General features: G+C 42.6%; 1 protein-coding gene across 2 annotated transcripts in view; it reads left to right on the top strand.

Moving 5' to 3' along the window:
* Positions 1–23,172, top strand: part of TEC (tec protein tyrosine kinase) — a 127,773-nt gene that overhangs the window by 67,375 nt on the left and 37,226 nt on the right. The gene's annotated exons all lie outside the window — the stretch shown is intronic.

Here is a 23,172-nt window from a genome sequence, read left to right as displayed (position 1 = left end):
GTAATTGCACCATGGTCTACCCAGTTGCTGGTGCCAGAAACCTGGGAGTTGGTCTGAAGTTACCCCTCTCCCTCACCCTCTCTCATGTCTGGACTCCCAACAGGGTTTGCTAATTCTGCTTTCTGAATATATCTCAGTCTTGCCCTTTTCCCTCTCTCTATACCACCAGGATCCAAGCTGTCACTGCCTCTTCTTGGATAAATACAGTAGCCCTTGTATCAGTTAGAATTAACATAGGCCATATATCACATAGGACACCTAAGTAATAGTAGCTTAAACAAAACAGAACTTTTTTTTTCAATGTGGGGGTGGAAAAAGACCGGAAGGAAGCAGGCTGTCCTGAATGGGTGTGGTGGATCCAACCCAGGCACCTTGGATCCTGGCTTTCCCTTCCATTGTCTTAGCTTATATCTTTCATTTTGGCCCAAGATGACTGCTGGAGTTCCAGCCATCTTGACTGCATTGCAGGGTGGAAGAAGGAAGAAAGACAGAAAAGCAAGAAAGGACTTTTCCTATCCGAGTTAAGTCCCTTTAACAGTTTTCCCTTATGCTCCACATAGGATTTCCACCTAGATCTCATTGACTAGAATGTAGCCACATGGCCATACCTGGCTGCAGAGGGTGCTGAGAAATAGTCTTTTAGACTCAGTATCAATGTACCCAACTAAAAGTCAGGGTTCTGTTACTGATGAGAAATGGATACGATGGGCAGACAACTAGGGATCTCTGCCATGTTCTACTATACTCCTCTTTTCATGTTGTGCCCTCTCCAGTCTGTTGTACCTGAAGGCCATAGTGATCTTTAAAAACACAAATATAGCCGTGTCCCTCTCCTGCTTCAAGCCCTTCAGGAGCTTCTTGTTTCCCCAATTCAAATCTTAAAAATCCTCAGTATGGCCTATGGTCAAGCAGCCTGCCTGCCTGTCTACATTAATCTGCAATTCCTTCTGTTCCTCACTCTAGCGTTCCAGCTCACCAGTCTTTCTGTTCCTTGAAGGCACCCAGCTCCTTTCCACCTTTACAGCTTGTACGTTTGCTGTGTCCTCTGTCTAGAATCCATATTTTCCCTCCCTTAACTGGCTAACATCTCCTTCAGCTTTCAGCTTAAATATCACTTACTCAGTACAAACTCTCTGATTCCCCAGGTTAGATTAATTTTCCCTGTATAATATCATCTTTCACTTTTACCTTTTTTAAAGTTTATTTATTTATTTTGAGTCAGAGAGAGAGAGAGAGAGAGAGAGGAAGAGGAGGGGCAGAGAGAGAGGGAGAGAGAATCCCAAGCAGGCCCACACTATTAGCATGAAGCCAGACTTGGGACTCGAACCTATGAACTTCAAGATCGTGACCTGAACCTAAGCCAAGAGTCAGATGCTTAACGGACTGAGCCACCCAAGTGCCCCTCTCACTTTTACTTTGTATCTCCTATCTCCATGTAATAAATTATTGGTGCAATTATTTTTTCAGTCTTTCTCTAATCTCTAAACTTCACAAGGCAGGTGAAGGCATTGCTTAGCGACCTGTGGCAAATAATAAATGATTAGTAAATGAGTGAATGGGATCCAGGTTCAAGGATGTATATGATGGATTTATTCCAAATCATGTTAAAGAGAGATATAAAAGAAAGACATAAAGACAGGTATCTCGCTATGTAGTCAGATACTCAGGATCAGGTGTGAGTAAGAAGTTGGGATTAGTAAGAAGTAAATCTGAAATCATCAGATCTAGTCCAGTTAGGACTGTTTATCTTCTAGGGAGGCGGCTTCCTAAGGGACCGTGTAGTGGGCTTTGAAGCCAGATAGATCTGCTCTGAATCCTGATCTGTCATTTACCAGCTGTGACATCAGGCAATTAATAAAACTCTGAGTCACATTTTCTTTCTCTGGAAATGGAGGAAATACCTACCCTGCAAGGCTATTTGTTTATGAGTATCTGGCAAATGGAATATTACAAATTATTGTATCTGATGGGTCAAAAAACACCTTAAGAAGGAAGCTAATTTCTACTTTAAAAGCAGAGACAATGGAGAACATTCTTCCTGTCACTTCCAGGTCATTCTGGGTACACATCTTTTTGCATAATGAAAATAAAGATTGCGTTTTGGTCTCGGGAACAGAAGGGCTTTGGAACCTTTTGTAAGCCTTTTTTTTCCCCCCGATTATTTATTTAAAATGTTTATTTTCGAGAGAGACAGAGCATGAGTGGGTGAGGGACAGAGAGGGAGACACAGAATCTGAAGCAGGCTCCAGGCTCCAAGCTGTCAGCACAGAGCTTGACGTGGGGCTTGAACCCACAAACCGCATGATTATGACCTGAGCTGAAGTAGGACGCTTAACTGACTGAACCACTCAGGTGCCCCCCCCTTTTTTTATTTTATTTTATTTTTTTAAATTTTTTTTTTACGTTTTTTTTTTTTTTTATTTATTTTTGAGACAGAGAGAGACAGAGCATGAACGGGGGAGGGGCAGAGAGAGAGGGAGACACAGAATCAGAAGCAGGCTCCAGGCTCCGAGCCGTCAGCCCAGAGCCCGACGCGGGGCTCGAACTCACGGACCGCGAGATCGTGACCTGAGCTGAAGTCGGACGCTCAACCGACTGAGCCACCCAGGCGCCCCCCCCCTTTTTTTAAAATTTACTAAACTTCCATAGTGCTTACCTTACATTATGCAAGGTCTTACATGCTTCATAATCATTAACTTTAATCCTCTTAACTTTGTAAGGAAGATACCGTTTCCATTCCCGTTTTACAGCTTGCTCAAGGTTACAGAGCCAGCCACGGCAAAACCAGGATCCCAGCCCAGACTGTCTGATTCTCAAGCTCTGAACCATTACTCTGCACTGCTTCTGGGTAATTTTGTGAGACTTTCTGGCTGGCTAAATTGTGTGTTAACCTAGGGATCAGACCCGTATTTGATCTTTATATTAACCAGACCATGAATTAGCCTTTAAGAAAGCCTAACAAACTGGTAAAAGTGTGTCTTTGTAACATTACTCTTCTGCCCTGAAAGAAAAGAGACTTTGACCAAATTTTGACCAAGTGTGCTCTCTGCTACTGTGTGTGAAGGCTGTGAGTTGCCAGAGATTAACTGTTTCTAACGTAAAAAGGAAGTGCTAATATAGTTGCTTGCTGATTCAGTATTGGTTTCATACTATAAGACAGAACTAAAATAACAGCCTCAAAGAATAAAAATAGTACAGTCACATGAAGCGTCAACCGTCCTTTTTAAAAACAGGATTTAAAAACATGGGTTGTAAAACCCATGAAGTAAAGGTTAATCTCTTTTTTTTCTGGTTGGAGAGAGTAGATATGGGTAGACACTCGTCTGTTCTATTGTGTCCCTCTGTAATTTTAGGGTATTGATGCTGTTAAGACCCAAGGAAGAATCTCATTCATGCCAGTTTATTTTATAAGTCAAATTTGGCATCATTCTCTGGAGTCTAGAAGGTAGGTAGGAGGGACTTTTCTTAAATAGAACTAATGGCTTTTGCTTTTATTTTCCCTAAGGGTTAATATGGTTTTGAAAAAGAACATTAATAGCTAAACTTATTGAGCACTTACCACTTGTCAGTTTTATTCCAAGAGCTTCCTATGACTTGACTTTTTTTTTTTTTTAACGTTTATTTATTATTGAGAGACAGAGAGAGACAGAGCATGGGCATTGGGGGGGCAGAGAGAGAGGGAGACACAGAATCCGAAGCAGGCTCCAGGCTCCGAGCTGTCAGCACAGAGCCCAACGTGGGGCTCGAACTCACGAACTGTGAGCCGAAGTTGGAGGCTTAACCGCCGAGCCACCCAGGCGGCCCAATATGACTTGACTTTTTAAGTTTACAGCAACCGTATGAAGTTGTTTGCTAGTACTCATCCCGTTGTATAGCTAGAGAAACTGAAGCCCAGAGAAGTTAAGCGACTTGTTCAAGGGGATACAGCAAGTAAGTGGCAGAGCCGGGATCCAAACTCAGGCAGTCTGGCTGCAGCGTCTTTGCTCTTGAGCAATGAGAACTTTGTTGTGGAATCCTGCTGGCTCTTAGTCTAAGGAGATAAAGCAAAGGATAGTGGTTCATCCTTTGATTTGTCAAAAAGCTACCCACTTTTTCTTTCCCCGAAGAACAGTCCCACCAAGTGACAGAACCAGGCTCAGCTTTCTGTCTTCAGCGGCGGGGACCCTTGCGTGTTAAAGTATAATCCCTTGAGGCCACAGTTCCTCATTGCCTGGAAGATTAATGACGCAACTCCTCAGCACTCCATGCAGAGCCATTCATAACCTGATCCTGACTCACCTTCCCAATCTCGTCTCCTGCCTCTTCCGCCCGTCCCTCCATTCGTTGGAAAATACTACACACCGCCAGGCTTGCCCTGCCATGTTCTTTTGTAGTGACCGACCTTCGCTTGTGAGGTTTCCTATGTAAAATCATCTCTCCTTTCTTTGCTGGGAAAACTCTCATTCGCGATTCAAGGCTCTGCTCGAAGAGGCAGCTCATCTGTGCGGCCTTCTCAGACTCTTTTTCTGGAAGAATTAACCTCTTCTTCCTTTATGTCCCACTGCGTTTTGCTCAGTGAAGAACTTTCCGTATTGCCTTATGAGTAATCATTTCTTGCCACTCAGGTGGAAATTCCTGGGGAGGAGAGCAGACGCTGCAGAAATATTGACTAAAAGAGTGAAGGGCTGAGGTGGCGTGAGAGAGACGATAGAAAGGCGTGAGGATATTTCAGTTAATTCCTAGCCTTGTCTGTTATCTTGTCTGTGGACTATATAAGACTTTTTGATTTGGGGACGTAAACTATTCAGTGTGACCTGCTTTCTTTCATAACCACGAATGAAAAATTTCCAAATTGTGATGTTCACAAGGAAACCTCTGTCAACAAGAAAACAGCTATCAGGTTAGCGATCAAAATAGTGTATGATTTAAAAGAGCTGCTATTATTCTAGATTAACTGTCTGATTTTTTTTTTTTTTTTTGAGAGAGAGAGAGAGTGCAAGCAGGGGAGGGGCAAAGGGAGATAGAGAGAGAATCCCACGCAGGCTCCATGCTTTGCATGGGGCTCGATCTCACGACTATGAGATCATGACCTGAGCTGAAAGGAAGAGTCAGACACTTAACCCGAGTGAGCCACCCACGCGTCCCAACTGTCAGATTTTTAAAATTTGGTTAAGTTAAATACAAATTCCAACAGTTTCCTGGGTGGTCAATACCATTCGTTGACTGGGTTCTGACCATGCTGGGTGCTGTTGGTAATCACACCAGAGAATGGGCACCGTTCCCATTCTCACGCAATGTTCAGTCTGTTTCAGGCATCGGCTATGTAACAAGAGCCTCACAAATCATAACTGTGGTTATAATTAAGCAGAAGTTAGGAAAAGTACAAATGGTTTGTATTTCAGAGTATGAAGTGTCTGAGTAGGATGAAAGTGCACTAAATATACAAAACGTATTCAGTTGATCAGAAATCACCAATATTTGATCATTTTGGACTTACAATTTCTTATGGTTGGACATGATATTACCTTAGTGATTGATGAAAAAAGCCACCTCTCTTTCAGAATCCACTTTAAAGCCTGTGCCTGGTAATATGGAGGTTTCAGATGTACTCACTGTACTTACTACAATAACTCCTACATGTTCCTCGAAAGCCTTCCAAGGCTGGTGGCTGTCTAGGTGGAGTGAAGCATCACACCCTCCAGAAGGGAGGTGAGGGAATGAGGAAGAGAAAACCAAACAGACCTTGTCCCCATTGCAAGTGCTGGTGGGCTCACAGGGCGTGGCCTTGCTCTCTGGGCCATGGGGATTTTGTATTTGGCATTGGGGGCGTCTCTTAGAATGTATTCTGCAACACGGATTAACTTTTGCCAGAGTATTAAAAAGTTAATTGCATTAGTGATCGTAAACTAAGAGGGGATGAATAGTTTCACTATGGCCCTCAGCTGTGATAGCCAATAAAGAGCATAGCAGTACAGCCTGGACTTCTGTATCTTTGTTTGCCCTTGGTCAGTTGTTTGACCTCAGTGCTCCATTTACTCAATTATAAAATGCAGATGCTAAATAACTCATTACTTCAACAGGGTCAGCGGTTCTGTAATTAATTACTGAGCACTTTGAGATTGATGGATGCAAGAAGCTGTGTGAATGTGACCACTAAGAGCAGTTGTGTTAACATCTGGGATCGTTTCTTCTTCTGAATCTGGTGGAGACATTACTACAAGTATAGCCAAAGCTTTATTAGTGGCAATTAAATAAAGTGATCAAATCTACTTTTTTTCCAATTTGTAATGGACACTTCTTATATTCTCACAAAAATTTTTTTATAAGTAGATCCTATAACTTTGATCAAGATTTTGAAAAATGTGATGGAGAGGGGCACCTGGTTGGCTCATTCAGTTAAGCATCTGACTTCAGCTCAGATCATGATCTCATGGTTTGTGAGTTCGAGCTCCACATGGGGCTCTCTGCTGTCAGTGTGGAGCCTGCTTCAGATCCCCTGTCCCTGTCTCTCTCTGCCCCTCCCCCGTAGTTCTCTCTCTCTCTCTCTCTCTCTCTCTCTCTCTCTCCCTCCCACCCCCTCTCAAAAATATATAGACATTAGGGGCGCCTGGGTGGCTCAGTTAGTTGAGCATCCGACTCTTGGTGTTGGCTCAGGTCATGATCTCAGGGTTTCGTGAGTTCGAGCCCGTGTGGGGCTCTGCACTGGTAACGCGGAACCTGCTTAGGACTCTCTCCCTCTGCCCCTTCCCCACTTGGCTGTCTCTGTCTCTCTCAAAATAAATAAACTTAAAAAAAAATAAACAAACATTAAAAAAATGTGATGGAGAGAAGTATTTTTAAGCCTTTTATTACAGAAAGTTTCAAACATACTCAAGAGTAGACAGGGTAGTCAGGTGACCTCCATGTACCCAGCACCCAGCTACCTAACCCTGACTCACGCTTCCCTCCACCTCCGTGGTCATGTAGCAAATCCCTCCCACTCCCGTTACCCAGTAGAAGTCCTGTCCTTTCCTCTACAGTTGCTTTAGTGTCCATCTGCAGAAGATAGGGAGTACTCATCTTACGTAGAGCCTTAATGCTCTCACCCCTAAACATATCAAGAGAGCTTCCATGAGGGGCGCCTGGGTGGCGCAGTCGGTTAAGCGTCCGACTTCAGCCAGGTCACGATCTCGCGGTCCGTGAGTTCGAGCCCCGCGTCGGGCTCTGGGCTGATGGCTCAGAGCCTGGAGCCTGTTTCCAATTCTGTGTCTCCCTCTCTCTCTGCCCCTCCCCCGTTCATGCTCTGTCTCTCTCTGTCCCAAAAATAAATAAATGCTGAAAAAAAAAAATTAAAAAAAAAGAGAGCTTCCATGATGTCATCAAGCATCCAGTCAGTAGAAGAAATTGTTTTGTTTTGTTGTAATATTTATTTATTTATTTTGAGAGAGAGAGAGAAAGAACAAACAGGAGAGAGGCAGAGAGAGAGAGAGAGAGAGAGAGAGAATTCCAAGCAGGCTCCATGCTCTGCACAGAGCCTGATGCGGGGCTGATCTCACAAACCATGAGATCATGACCTGAGCTGAAATCAAGAGTCAGAGGCTTAACCGACTGAGCCACTCAGGCACACTTGGAAGAAATTGTTTTGTTTTTTAAAAAATTAAAAAAATATATATTTATTTATTTTTGAGAGAGACAGAAAGAGAGGGAGACAGAATCTGAAGCAGGCTCCAGGCTCTGAGCTATCAGCACAGAGCCCGACGCGGGGCTCAAACCCATGAACCGTGAGATCGTGACCTGAGCCGAAGTCGGACCTTAACCAACTGAGCTACCCAGGTGCCCCAGAATAAATTGTTTTTAAAATCATTTTATCTGTAGAAGTTTCCCAGTTGACAGGTTTTATTACAAAAGTTTTCTGTTGGGGCGCCTGGGTGGCGCAGTCGGTTAAGCGTCCGACTTCAGCCAGGTCACGATCTCGCGGTCCGGGAGTTCGAGCCCCGCGTCAGGCTCTGGGCTGATGGCTCAGAGCCTGGAGCCTGTTTCCGATGCTGTGTCTCCCTCTCTCTCTGCCCCTCCCCCGTTCATGCTCTGTCTCTCTCTGTCCCAAAAATAAATAAACGTTGAAAAAAAAAAATTTAAAAAAAAATATTTTGGAGGTATTGAGAAGACAGACTGCAGTGTGATCCTCTTAACACTAGAGAGAACTGGAGAAATATATAGGGGTCCTGCAGACAGTTATGTAAAGACCAAGTGAATGTTCCGCTTTTGCAGTATCCTAGCGAAGCTCCATTCATTTTTAGAAAATACAGATTTACAGTTTATACTCGCACGCATGCATCTTTGCCCTCCACTCACGTCACATAAGCAGAGAGAGGGGTTTTTCTTAGTGGAGGAACTGGTCAGGTGTGGGCAAGGTGGAGGTACGGTTCTTGAGGACCCGTGAGCCCCGCAACTTTTCGCCTGTCCAGAAACTCAGACCTGCCTCCAGGTCACAGGCTGGCCTCCTGGGGGAGCCTGTGGGGTGGTGGCCACAGGGGCTTCCCTCTCCCAGGGCTGCTGTTTTTCTGCAATACCACTTCATCAGTCCATTTGGCCATGGTGCCGTTCCTGGGGGTGGGGTGGGAATTGTACCCCCAGTGCTGAAGTTGTAGGTCCCTTGCGTAGGCCACTGTGTGCTCACCCGTGACACTGCCCCCCACCACCCATCCTGGAAATTGCACTTTCTGTCCTGGTCTGTTGTTAGCTGTCTGTAACTCTCACCCACCCCGAAACTCACAAAGTTTATGTCTCCCAAGTTCCTCTTGTTTGTGTGATTCTAGGTATTTCGGCTTTCTTGAAGATAAAGTGGCACTAAAAAAACCCTGCACACATGACGTGTCCACTGGAGAGCCTCGGACATACATGCACGCACACACACGTACACGTGGCTCTCAGAATCCCTGGTACCGTAGCAGAGCGCTACTAGTCGGTGTTAACCATAGAGATGCAAGAACTGAAACCTTGGTCAGAGGGCCTTCCTTCTCTTTGGCTGCTTAAAAAAACCAGAAGGTAAACAGATTTGCAGGGTCAGACCCAATGATTCCCATCTGTGGTTGAGGAGGGATCCCCTGGCAGTAGTTCAGAGTATCTCGGAGGCTCGTAACATGACCATTACTCTGTGAGTTGGGTGTTCACATGTGGCAGGACACTTCAGTTGAACAGGGGACCGAGGAAGCAGGGCCTCTTGGATCCTGAGAGTTCCTCTTGGATCCTGGCAGTTCTTGGCATGCCTGGACCCACCGTTGTGGCAGGTATCTGAGAGAGCAATGGCAAAAATAAAAGCAGCCAACTTCTTCTCTGAAATAGTCACATGGTGGCTCTGACTGGATAATGTGAAATTAAACCTAAGGAAGGCCTCCTGTCCGCTTACCGAAGCCCCACCTATTCACGCATGTCCTCGTCCATTCATTGACTTACTCAACCAAGTCATTGAGCACCTGCCCTGTGCCAGGCTATGACATGCCAGCACTGTTGTAGGTGCTGGAGAGGCAGTACGTCTGTCCTCACTGAGCTTCCAGTAGGTGGTCTTCATCATGCTTGCCTTGAGAAAGGGAGTAATGAGACCGGAAGAAAGAAGAGGGTAGGAGCAGGTACCAACTTTAGGGGAAGGTGTAAAATTAATTTTATTTCTCTACCAGAAATTAATTTAATGCTGGATGAATTGGATGGATGGATGAGTTGTTTCTAAATTGGGACAAATACTAAGGTATAACCTTCACTGAAATGAGAGCTGATTGATTACCTACTTGCGGCCCTTTGTAAAGTGAAGTTGTTTTGCTTAATTTAAATATCTATCTATCTATCTATCAGAGAGGGCAGTGAAGTTGTTTTGCTTAATTTAAATATCTATCTATCTATCTATCTATCTACCTATCTATCAGAGAGGGCATAAGAGCACATGTGCATGCCAGCATGGGAAAGGGGCAGAGAGAGAGGGAGACAGAATCCCAAGGAGGCTGGGGCGCCTGGGTGGCTCAGTCGGTTAAGCGTCCGACTTCGGCTCAGGTCACGATCTCATGGTCCGTGAGTTCGAGCCCCACGTTGGGTTCTGGGCTGATGGCTCAGAGCCTGGAGCCTGCTTCCGATTCTGTGTCTCCCTCTCTCTCTGCCCCTCCCCCATTCATGCTCTGTCTCTCTCTGTCTCAAAAATAAATAAACGTTAAAAAAAAAAAAAAGAATCCCAAGGAGGCTCCGTGCTGTCAGCGCAGAGCCAGATGCAGGACTCAGACTCACAAACCGTGAGGTCATGACCTGAGCCAAAATCAAGAGTCAGATGCTTAACCAACTGAACCACTCAGGTGCCATTTTGCTTAATCTTTACACCTATTTTTCTCTTTTGTTGGATTTGTTGGTTTTTCTTTTTTAAGTCTATGATTTAGAACACAAAATTATTAGCAAAGAATTTCATAGTTTCCAAGTCTAATCAATTTCAAGTTCCATGAGGTCAGGGGCCATATTTTCTTTAGTTTTATTGAGGTATAATCAATACACAATAAACTGCATACATTTAAATTGTATTATTTGATGAGTTTTGATATATGTACACACCAGTGAAACCATCACTACGATAAAATGAACACATCCATCACCCCCAAAATCTTCCTCATGCCCTTTTGTAATTCATACCTTGCTTTTCATTCCCACCATCCCTAGTTATCACTGATCTGATTTTTGACACTATAGATTATTTGCATGTTTACTAGTATTCTAAAATAAACTCACATAGCATGTATTTTTTTTTAACTAGCTTCTTTCACTTAGCATATTATTTTTAAATACGTCTATTTGGTTGTATCAATATTGTATTTTTTTATTACTGAATAGTATTCCACTGTATGGATATATCACTATTTGTGTATCCATTCACCTGTTGATGGACATTTGGGTTGTTTCCAGTTTTCAGCTATTAGAAAGAAGCTGCTATGAATATTCTTGTACATGTCTTTGTATGGTCAGATACCTTTCATTTATCTTGGGTAAATACAATGGCGTATTTTTAAATCTCCGTATCTCTTGTGCTTCGCACATTATCTAGCATGTAGTAAGTAAATGCTCAGCAAATATTATCCTAAGTAGTTGCTGGACTTTTTCTACATTTTTATAGTAATTGATATGTAAGACTAACTTACTTTTTTTGAATAGTTACTTTTTAATTTTGAGAAAATGCAAGCGGAGGAGGGGCAGGGAGGGGGGATAGAGGATCTCAGCAGGCTCTGCACTGACAGGCTGACAGCAGTGAGCCCGATGTGGGGCTCGAACTCATGAACCGTGAGATCATGACCCGAGCTGAGAAGTCAAGACAGTCAACCTACTGAGCCACCCAGGTGCCCCCAAGACTAACTTACTTTTAAAATTACTTAAAATATTATTTTGCTTAAGGCAAAAAAGTATTTCTGCTATTATCCTCTTTTCCTAGTGTGCTTTGTGATAGTTTATGCACTGTGGTCAAGCTTAATTGCATACTCCTCTATTTTTTGAGTTCTTGGAATATTTATGGATTCCTCAACAGAGAAAGTGAAGAAATACTGGTATGTTACCTAAAGAAATAATATAAAATATTCAAAAGATTTCTGTTAAGTCTTTTTTTTTTCTTGAATTCTGTAACAAAATTAGAGACTATATGTGGGGGAGAAAAGTTTAAATGTTGAAAAATTGTAGAAATCTTATTTTTAAAATTTTTTTTTTCAACGTTTATTTATTTTTGGGACAGAGAGAGACAGAGCATGAACGGGGGAGGGGCAGAGAGAGAGGGAGACACAGAATCGGAAACAGGCTCCAGGCTCTGAGCCATCAGCCCAGAGCCTGACGCGCGGCTCGAACTCCCGGACCGCGAGATCGTGACCTGGCTGAAGTCGGACGCTTAACCGACTGTGCCACCCAGGCGCCCCTAGAAATCTTATTTTTAATGGCAAAAATAATTATGCTAAAATAACATATTGGTGATGGCGATGGGCCAGATATTGTGCTGAGTGCTTTATGAGCATATCAAAATTAATCCTCATGATAATCTAGGTTAGGTTATTTTAATATCCCCATTTTACAGATGAGGAAATGGAGACTAAAAGAGGTCAGTTAATTTGCACAGGGCCACGGATCTGGCATTTAAACACAGGCCTGCCTGACACTGAAACTGTCTGTGCTCTCCACTGTTATGATGCATCGACTGTGCTATGTTAAAACATTAAAACAGGACTCAAAATATTGTGGCATGTTCAGTAAGTTAATAAAGAGATTCTAGCAATATTGTTAATTGTTGCACGCATAATTCACATAAATTTTTCTGGAAGTTGATCAACTTGCAAGTTTCTTCCCTAAAAATTTCTGACTTTATATTTAAAGTCACTTTTAAAAAGTGTTTATTTTTGAGAGAGAGAGAGAGAGAGAAAGAGAGAGAGAGAGAGAGAGAGAGAGAGATCACAAACGGGGGAGGGGCAGAGAGAAGGGGATTCAGAGGATCCGAAGTGGGCTCCTTGCCGACCGCAGACAGCCCAATAGAGGGCTTGAACTCACAAACCACGAGATCATTACCTGACCTGAAGTCAGATGCTTAACCAGTTGAGCCACCCACGCACCCCTATATTTAAAGTCAGTTTTTAGCCTCTTCTCATCACTGTCATTGGTCAGTCTGTTTCTGATCTCACCTTCTTTTCGGCAGAGTTCTCAGGTAGTCAGAAATATCCAGCCCTTTTCTCTAGCAGTGGATCCGCCACATTATCTCTGGACTTGTGACTGCCTGGCACCCTGGAGACCCAGCAAACCCAAGATAATGCTTTCTCTGTGATTACTCTTCTATTTCTTGCCCCAAATTTAAAATAAGTATTGGCTGGGAACCCTGGTTAGTCCTGTTAGACAACAAAGGGTGTGTGTGTGTGTGTGTGTCTTATTTACTCCCTAGATTATAGGTCTCAGCAGGTAGGAAGTATAGCCCATATTCCTAAATTCTTGCTAAAGAGGCATCTGACATCACTCTAGCTGGAAATCCTGGAGTTACAGAGAAATTTGTCTCCCAGTAAGATTTCACGTAAACCTGGGAAGACTGTAGTAAATGTGTGAGGATTAAGACAGCTTTGTTAAACCTGGGATTGGGGTGCCTGAGTGGCTCAGTCAGTTGGGTGTCCAACTTCAGCTCAGGTCATGATCTTGCAGTTTGTGAGTTCAAGCTCCACATGGGGCCCTTGTGCTGATAGCTCAGAGCCTGGAGCCTGGTTTGGATTCTATGTCTCCCTCTCTCTCTGTCCCCCTGCCCCCCATGCTCTGTCTTTCTCTCTCTCTCAAATAAATAAATATAAAAAAAATATAAAAACCTGGGGTGATAAAGTTACAAAGTTAATCAGAATCTAGTGTAGAAGGTGACTCTGTGGGCTTCTGTCTCTTTCAAAGGAGGCTCCATGAAAGATGAATGTTTAGGTATAGCAATTAATAGAATTAATTTATGTTTTAAGAACTCTATAATTCATGCTTATAATCTGATAAACACCTGTTGTTTTAGATGATATGAACCAAGCTCCAGGTATCAACATACATACTCAAATTGTAATAGTCGAGAGAAATGAAGTATTTCCACGATATTGTGCTTATAAACATAAATATTAAGGAAGAGTGATTGTGACCACCCAGAAACTGATGATATCTAACTCAACATGCTGAGCATGTGGCATTACCTATACTACATCCTGGCCATGGGCTGTCCTCCCTGACAGATCTGCCATGTGAGGGCCCTTTCTGCCACTGAGACCCCGTTGCAGATTTTCCAGTGTTTTTGCTCTTGACATTTTTGGAGAGATGGAGTCATATAATGGTTATTAGAAGGCTTAAGTGAGTCAGTTTATGTAAACTCATGGGATAGTACCCGGCACATGGTGCTGTGTAAGTGTTAACCTATTACTGTGTTTATTATTCAAATATGGACTAAATCAGATGCTCTGATTTAGTATATTTAAATTCACCCAGGGAGTCTCATCATTTTGTACCTACGCCGCCAGATTCAGAGCCCAAGTCCGAACACCAAGTTTCATATAACTACTTATTTTTCAGTAAAACATGTACCTATACGGCGCCTTCGGCAGGAAATGTGTCCAAGTGAAAGTCTGGCCCAGAATTCAAATGTTGCTTTAAAAACCCATTCTCTATTTGTGCGTCTTCTGTAGCTTATCAGTAAGGAATATTGAAACTTGGTGAACTAGGAACAAGTAGGCATTTGGGAATAGTGCAGGAATGCATGTCTCTGAGGAGAGAGGTAGCCGAGAATTATGATGTGTCACATTCATGGTGTTTTAGCCGAATGTACACCTGTGGATTGAATCTTGTCACACGCATGTCAGTAACCCCAGTGTACTCTTAACTCATGGAATGGAAGGTATACCGGGCAGGCCAGGTATTGGAGGAATACAGTGACAAGTACAAAATAACAAAAATCGAGGAACGTTAACATTGGACGTGAAGAGGTCATTTAACCCAGTGTTGCCCAAACTTCAGCCATTGTGCCTGCTACTTACATGATTTTGGCATATATATGTGCCATCTGTATAGTGCTGTTATTGACTTAATGTTTCCTCTAAATACTTCCGTGTTCTTTTTCCTTAAATACACTTAACTTTGAAAGGCAGCTGTATCACTCAGTAAACGGAAAACCATTAATAAATGGTAACCATGAAACTAAAAACAATAAAAACAAATGTTTGTCCAAGTTCCACCTAAAACCACCTCAGTTACCAACATACCATACTTTGGGAAACACTGACTTGGTTCACTTGTTTCCTTTATGGATGCGGAATCTGAAGTATTAAGTAGCTGAGATGTGAGATCTTCTTATTCTAGAAAGTACTGTAAAAGGTAGCTAACTGCTATAACACGCAGTCCCCCAAAACCCAATGCCTAGGCACAACAGAAATTTTATTTCTTGCTTACATTATAACAACTACCCTCCTCCACTTGGTGATTCAGGGATCCATGTGTCTTCCAGGTAGTGACTCCATTGTGTCTTTTTTGTTCATTCTGGAGAACAGCTTTATTGAGACATAATTCACATACCATATAGTTCACCCACTTAAATTGTGTAATTCAGTGATTTTTAATATGTTCACAGAGTTGTGCAACTATCACTGCAATCAATTATAGAACATATTCATCACCCCACAAGAGAAACCTTATACCCATTAGACTCCGTTGTCTTGTGGTCCTTAGAATCTTCCACTGGATTTTCTCATCTTACGGGGGCACAAAGGAGGAGATGGAACATGGAGGATGGTATAAAAGGTTTTAGAGGACAGGAAGTGGTCTTACATCACTGCCGCCTACACTGTCTTGGCCAGAGCTCAGTCCTATGCCCTCATCTAAATGCATGAAGATGAGACAATGCAGTTTAGTTGGGCACCCAGGAAGAAGAAGAAAATGTGGCAATCTGAGATCATTGGCATCTTCTCTGCTCCAGGGGATTTTCAACGTTTGGATTGAATTTATTAGGTCTGGAATTGCTTGAATTTGGAAGTCTGTTTACATGAAATTTATGAAGTAAAGGATCCGTATACATTTATCTCTACCTCACTCATTCTAATTTTTACCAATTTTAAGAATTAAACTAAGTAAATCACTTTTAGACTTATTTGAAAACACATGTTAGTAAGTTTTGCTTTCAACTATAATAAAAATACTTGGTCACAGTTTTTAGAAGTGCTCTTGGACCACAAAGAGGATTTGGGGAGAAAATTGCCAGAAGTATAGAGAAGTCCTAAGAGGGAATGACTACTCAAGAAAAAAACCTTTTTAAATACAGTGAAAAAGTACCTCTAGAAACCTTATAATTGCCTAAATCAGCATTATCTTATATGAAGATTACTCTGTGTATTCAGAAATGGAACTTTCTGCCTTCAAATCCCTTATAATTTATAGCAGTCTTTCACCATCCTGTTTTTATGCTGGATGTTATATGCAAAACCATAATTAAACCATGCTTATGTATGTAATGACTGGCTGCTTTAGGTAAAAGTGCTGGGGTGTTGTTGTTGTTGTTGTTGGCTCTTTTGTGTGCAAAATCACTCTATAAAATGTAAAGCACCTACGTCAGTTATTACTATAAGTTGGTTAAAAGGGAGGAAAGAATGTTAAGATGCCAAGTTTTTGTTTTTACTTCCTTTCATTTTTCACTAGAATTCAGTCTGTGGTAAAGAGGGGACATTTTATCATAGGATTATAAAATGGGAAATGACTTTAAATTCTATTTGTTCTACTTCTGATGCCAGAATGGTCTACATCAATATTGCTCTCAGTATCCACACACACACACACACAAAGTGCCAAATCCATCCTGAGGTTTTTCTTGTTTCTTGTGAATAACGTGGCCTGCTGCACTTAAGCCCATTCTTTGAACTCTGTCCTGAGTGGAAAGGGGAAAGAACTATCCTCGTGAATAGAATAGGCCTTTTGACTCATTGGAGATTTTTAGTAGAATGCGTCATTTTCTTTCTTTCCTTTTCAAGAGTTGACTGCAACTCTTTAGCTGTGTAGTATTGACCCATCTGAACTTTCATTATAAACAATTACTGTTCTTCTCCTTAACCTTAGCAAATGTCTGGTTGTAAACTGCTTAAGACTAAGAAATTTCGTACTTGCTTATCTCCATCATGGTGTTTCTTTGGTATCTGTGTCTTGCCGGTGGTAGGAGGAAGCTGGAGTCCATCTTTAATGACTGTGGCTGAATGAAGGAATCATCCTGATGGAATGCAGTGAATATGAACAGTAAATTTTGATGTGACCCGTCTGCTGAGGACTGTGTGTTCTAGGAATTTTAAATGTGTTCTTAATTCCATGGCAATATTTTATACAACTCTCCCAGCAATATAACATGTGTGCACATACATATATATGATATTACACGCATACATATATGTATATAAAATATACTTTTTGTCTGCATGTTTTGGGTGGTTCCCTTGTCAATTGAACATGCCTTGCCAGCAGCCCATCTTTGAGTTTATATCTATGATGATGTTTTAATTGTTGTGGCCTATTGAGAAAGAACAGTGGCTGATCAAACACTAAGCAATTTAGTAGTGCCCAATGGAGGCCTAATGCTAGGATGGCAACGAGTGTACATGCAGAGGTTCCCTGTAGTTGGAATTGAGAGAAAAGCTGGAACTGGTTATCATAAGGCCCAAAGGAATGCAAGCCTGTGATGCTGAAAGAACTGGCTTTGGGAGAGACATCCAACTCCAGTGAACATCCATCCATCACATTCAAGTAGTATTAATTTAAATTGTATTTTTGGTATAGTTTTGTTTCTATTTAATTTGTGAACTAGCTTTGGTCTCAGAGGGGTTATGAGCTATAAGCATAAGAAATTTCCACTTATTTCATGTTTGGGCTTAGTCAAACGATATCAAGTTAGTCAGGTATGTGTAGCACTTAAGAAGTCAAGATTGGAATTAGACAAGGGTTCAAATCCTGGTTTATTGTGTGACGTGTGGCAATTAATTATACCCTCTAAGCCTTGATTTCTTCATCTGTTATATGGGATGACAACAGTTCTCATATAATGCTGTGAAGAGTCATTGAGTCATCCATGTGAAGAGGTTAACACGGTTCCTGATTCATAGTGAGTGCTCCACAGTTGTTCGATTTTGATAATTTTATTTCTTATAATAAGATTGTAAAAATATCCAGTTTGAGAGACCTGGAGTCAGGTAAACGCTTTAGTGTTTTTGAGAACTCTGGGTTCAATTGTGGCTCAGCCTCTTAGCCAATCTTGTAACCGCTCAGATGCTCAGTTTCATAACAACTTCCCAGCATTGTTGTGAAAACTAATTGATGGGAAATGCTGTGTTTAGGGAGTGACTTTGTATGCCAGACCCTGTGCTAGGCCCCTATGTGCATTATCTTTATTCCTGCTAAAAGCCTATTCCTATAGATAAGGGAACTGAGAGGGGGCAGAGTAACCCTAGGCCATACGACTTCTAAGTGGCAAAGCAGAGGGGTGACTCAGGGTCTCCCAGTCTCCACAGCTCATACCCTCTACCTGAGATCCTATTGCAATGCAAGGGTGATTCATCCAGCAAATTTCTTCTGCGGCATGCTGCTGGGAATAGCCACATTAGGAATAAAAGCCGTGATGGGGGAAAAGGAAGGGATCATTTGTGATATTGGAGGAAAATTCTGCCAGATCTTTCACAGTGCTTAATGGGGACTCAGGATGCCTGGGAAGTAGGGTCAGAAGGAGGAGATAGTCTCCTGAAGATAAATGGCTGACTTTCCAAATTTACCTGTGGCTGGCCTGGATGCTTGTATACGTTAAAATTTTTTTTATTTCGTTAATTTAGGATTGATATTGATATTTTTAAAATACTGAGTATTCTGGAAATTAAAGGAAAACAGGGTAGCTTGTAAGACTTGCTGGGGGACAGGATCTCTTGCGTCTACCTCCCAGTTCTGCCATTCAGTTGATGTGTGGTTTTAAGCAAGTATCATTCATCTCTAGGTCTAGTTTCCCCATTTATGCTGGTTTGAAAATGTGTAAAATGGCTTTTGCATAACTCATTTTCAAGTTCAGTAAAGTATATAGACGATGTGCAAGAGAAGAGATATATATATCCTGTGTATACATACACACACACACACACACACACACACACACACACACACACACACCATGTCACGCATACTTCTTTGCAGACTGGCTCAGCACACTGTTTAATAAACATCTGCTAAGTGCCAGGCAGATTTTTCAGCTTGGATGATTCAAAATTGTCTCAGCTTTTTCGTGATTTTCAGTCTGGTGGGCAGGGTGAAGGCCATATAAATAAAAGGGCAACTTCACATGAGAAATGGAATGACCTTGGATATTTCTTCTTGGGCCACAATAGTAACAATAATGGTTAGCATACTTCAGTAGTCATGAAGTAATTTTTTTATTGAAGAAATGATAAATAGTCTGAGTGGGGGAAAAAACTGTGTATGTGCCTTCTCTGTGTTGACTCTGTTCACCAGAGTGCAAAGACCAGGTATTAAGAGGGCACATGGCTCTTTCAGTAACTCTTAGGGATCCCTATAGCAAGTCTCTTAATCCTTCCAAACCTTTTCTTCCTCAACCTTGCCTAATCTCCTAGGGTTCCCTGAGGTGTGTTTAGAATAAGGTTCTACTATATATCCCATATACGTGTTGAGAAAAGCAGAATTCTCTTTACTATAAAGAAAGTGATAAGCATTGATGAGTACGAGCCTCATATTTTCTTTTTTTAAATGTTTATTTTTGAGAGAGAGAGAGAGAGAGAGAGAGAGGCAGAATGAGAGCAGGGGAGGTCAGAGAGAGGAAGACATAAAATCTGAAGCAGGCTCTAGGCTCCCAGCTGATGGCACAGAGCCCAACACAGGGCTTGAACTCACAAACCGCGAGATCATGACCTGAGCCGAAGTCGGACGCTTAACCGACTGAGCCACCCAGGTGCTGCTGAGCCTCATATTTTCAATTCCCTCTAAACATTTCCAGTGGGTTGTCCAATAGTCAACTCAAACAACATTTTCCAACATTGCCTTTTCAACCCTGATTCTCCTGTGTTCCTTATGGCAGTTCATGCTATTGGTGTCTACTCGTCACTCAGACTCAAAACTGCTGAGGCTTCCTAACTCCTTCCTGTCTCTTAATCCCCACATCTAATTGATGCCAGCGTTACGTGGACTTTATCTTCTAATGCTCCACTGTCCCTGCTTTCCTCACATGACGTACTGCCATTGACTGGTTCATGACCTTGCCATCCCTCACCTGAACTACCGTAACAGGCTCCTGGCTAGCCTCCCTGTGTCTATCCATTTGTCACCCTGCCATTAATAATCAGTATTTCAAAAACAAACCTCAATATAGCACTCTTCATTCCAAACTCTTAAGCCTGGCATATAGGCATCTTCCTAATTTGGTCCCAAATAACCTTTTTGATGTCATTTCCTGTACTTCCCCTGAACCACTCTGAGCCACAGTGAATTTCTTTCTGTTCCCTAAATGAGTCCTTTGCTGCTTCTGCTGCTTGGAACTTTTTTCTCTACTTTCTCTATAGGAAAACTCCTACTTATCCTTTAGAAACCAAATCAAAGCCGTACTTCCTTCCTGAAACTTCCTCACTCCTCCTGGCCCAGTCACTGCCCCATTCCATAACACACCATGCGTTCACTTGACTTCTTCATTATTTGATTATGAATCACCCCCCTCTTCTCCTTTCACCCAAGATAGTATTGTGAACTCCTCTCGGGGAGACCCTTACCCCCCTCCGTAGCTTTGCAGCTGCAGCACACGATGTGTGCTTGGTGTCTGATCCGTGTTTTCTGGTGGGATAGATAAAATCATGCGTGAGCAACTTAAATTCGAACGTTTATCTGCAAACCCAAATACTAATATGGTACGTGAGTCGATTGTAGATCGCAAATATATATAATCTATATAATCTATATAGTATTATGTATCACAGAGTATGAGTTGAGGGGGCACAAGTCAACCCAGTATACAAGCCATCCTAAATTTTCCTGCATAGATTGACCTGCATTTAACAGCTGTATTTAGTAGCAGGGGCAGGTGGTGGGTGGAGATGGGTGTCTTGGAAACAGACCATATATAGCCTATCGCTCAAGGGCTGAGAGAGCTGGCAGGTGATAAATGACCCCTGTGAGCAATGTCAGTGATTTTTCTGCAGCGTTGGGAGATTAAAGGTCATTTGACTCTCTCTGTGCTATTAGCATTTACTACAGTTTCTACATTGAGCATGTGTGACTTCTTAAAAGGAGGCTGGTACCGTGGCAATTTCTTCCTCCTATCGACTGGCCCAGGCCCCAAGAGGAGGATGGGTGGCCGTGTCTGACCAGACCTCTTGACACTTGTGCACTGGGTTCTACATACAAGCTGGCCCCCGCTCACCTTTCTGTCCTGTCTCACGCACCCTGTGCTTCTGCCGCATTGATCTTTTTTTGTTACTTATTTATTTTATGTAGCAGACACTTCCAGATATCATATCATAGGCCAGACACTATTCTAAGCACTTTGAAATACCTACTCCTTTGATTCTCACAGCCGTTATTATTCCCATTTCACATGTGAAACGACTGAGCCCATTCTGGATTATGTTTTTCTTTGTGGGTGCTGTTTACTCTTTCCCTATCATGTATCAGAATTTCTCTTCCAGAACTGTCATTGAATTTAAGCCTCAGCTCCTCTGTGTCCCTGAGCATCTTTTTTATTACAAAAGATAATCTTTTGTAATAATTATTACAGCATTGTATAATAAATACCGTGTCTGTCTCTCCTACAGGCAAACTTGGGCAAGTCACGTAATTTCAGTTTCCTCCCTCCGTAAAATGCGCCTAGTAAGATTTACCGCACAGAGTAGCTGTGAGGATTAAATGGCACAGGGTTTGAGCTATCTGCTCAGGGAGTGAGCTTCGCTGATCTTGACTGTGTACTTCTTGACACAGTTGCTGACACAGGACAGGTGTTGTTTTGGAGGATGCTGAAGGGCAGGGAGAGAAGGAAAAACCAGGACGGCCCAAAGTCAAGGCTGCTCAGAGAGAAGAGAGTGTTGGCACTTGCAAATGCCTTACAAAGGGCTGAGTGGATGGCAGTCGAGCACGGACTGTTGGGTTTGGTGATGTTTTTGAGACCTGCTGAGCAGGCTGTGGTGAGGTGGGAGGTAGACTGCAAGTGGCTAAGCAGGGGGAGTGGGTGGGAAGGAAATGGGGGCCAAGGGTGTAGTCATCATCTCTTTCAGGAAGGGAAAAGTGAGGTCAGTAGCAGGGGCCAGAAGAAGGATTCTTGGTGTGGATGGGAGAGGTCCGAATGTGCCTATCGGTAGAAGTAAGACCCTCAGAAAAGCACGACCGGGGAGAATGTCCTCTCTCTACCCTGACGAAAGCTCAGTCCATGCTCAGAATCCTTGTTGCCCCCCCTGGGGACTTGGCTTCATTAACGCTGTTACTTGTTTGCAACTGTGGGGTATCCCAGGGTCTAGTGGGCTTTGGGGTCTTTGGGTAATTGACATATTTAACTTGTCTGAGCTGTACTTTCCTCATTGTCTCCAAGAGACGGAAGAAAAGAGAAGAAAAAAAGGACAAATCTTAGAGTGCCTTTGATCTACAAAGGGAGGAAGTTGGAAGGTATACTCATGGGATAGCTGCTGTCTTCTCCATAAAGCAGTCTCCCAGGACCAAGGGAGTGGGAAGGGTTTGTAGTTCTGATAAGACCGGTGGTCATCATGGAGCCCACCAGGTTCTCTCCATTAGAGACACAGAGGAATGAAGGAGCAGCAGTGAAGGCCTGGGCAGGCATGGAGAGGAAAATCAGGATTATTGTTAACCTTCTGCAGCCAGGTAGAAAGGAATAGGGAGGGTGTGGATAGAACTGGGGGCTGATAAAAATGCCAAAGGATATATGGCATGTGTGCAGGGGTTGGGGGAGAGAGGAAAGAGAGAAAGAGGCTACTATGATGAAATGACCTCCACAAGAGTCTAGTCATCTATCAGATGGGAGCTGGTGGTCTGGGACAGAGGGTAGGTCTTAAAAGTCTTATGGTGACAGTAAAAATGCAGAGCAGATTCCTTGGAGGAGGATAGAGGGCCCGAAGGTTGTGACCAGAGGGCAATTCCAGAATATTTAATGAAGCAGTTTAGAATGACCAGTGCCAGGGAGTGGTGAGGTCACCCCAAATATTACAGTGTTCTTCATTTCTCTACTTTTTCTTCTATTCCTCATCATACGAATATCTACCCTCCTCTTCCCAAAGGTAACTTTTAGTCTTTATACGGCTTTTTCTGTGGAGTATATCAATTATTAATATCATTCAGGAAGCATTTTTTTATTTCTACATTGAGTTTGTAGTGGTTTTTAATGGGCGTATTATATCAACTTATGTTCGCATACACTACTTTGTACTCTTTTTTTTTTCCCCCCTTTGACAAATTCTCAGGTGTGAGGTTACTAAACATAAGGGTGGAGGGAGGTCTCGAAATGTCCTTACTTAATTGCTGCAGCCAGAATTGCAGTGAGCAGAGAGAGGGCAGTAGAGAAGCCAAATAGCCCATCCAACGGTAGAATGAGAATGGAAGCTTTATGGGAATACCTTAAGTCCACCTCCCGCCCTCCTGGTTCTGTGTGCTGCAGGGGAAAATGGAACCGGCTGGAGTTTTGCATCTGTGATCAGCTCCCTGGAGTTT

The sequence above is a fragment of the Lynx rufus genome, unplaced genomic scaffold (genome assembly GCF_022079265.1).
Source record: "Lynx rufus isolate CCGP_SWC_20201006 ecotype Redwood Valley unplaced genomic scaffold, mLynRuf1.p SCAF_3, whole genome shotgun sequence".
In the NCBI taxonomy this organism is placed as follows: Eukaryota; Metazoa; Chordata; class Mammalia; order Carnivora; family Felidae; genus Lynx; species Lynx rufus.
Note: the sequence above shows the minus strand (reverse complement) of the source record. Positions and strands in the feature narration are given on the sequence as shown.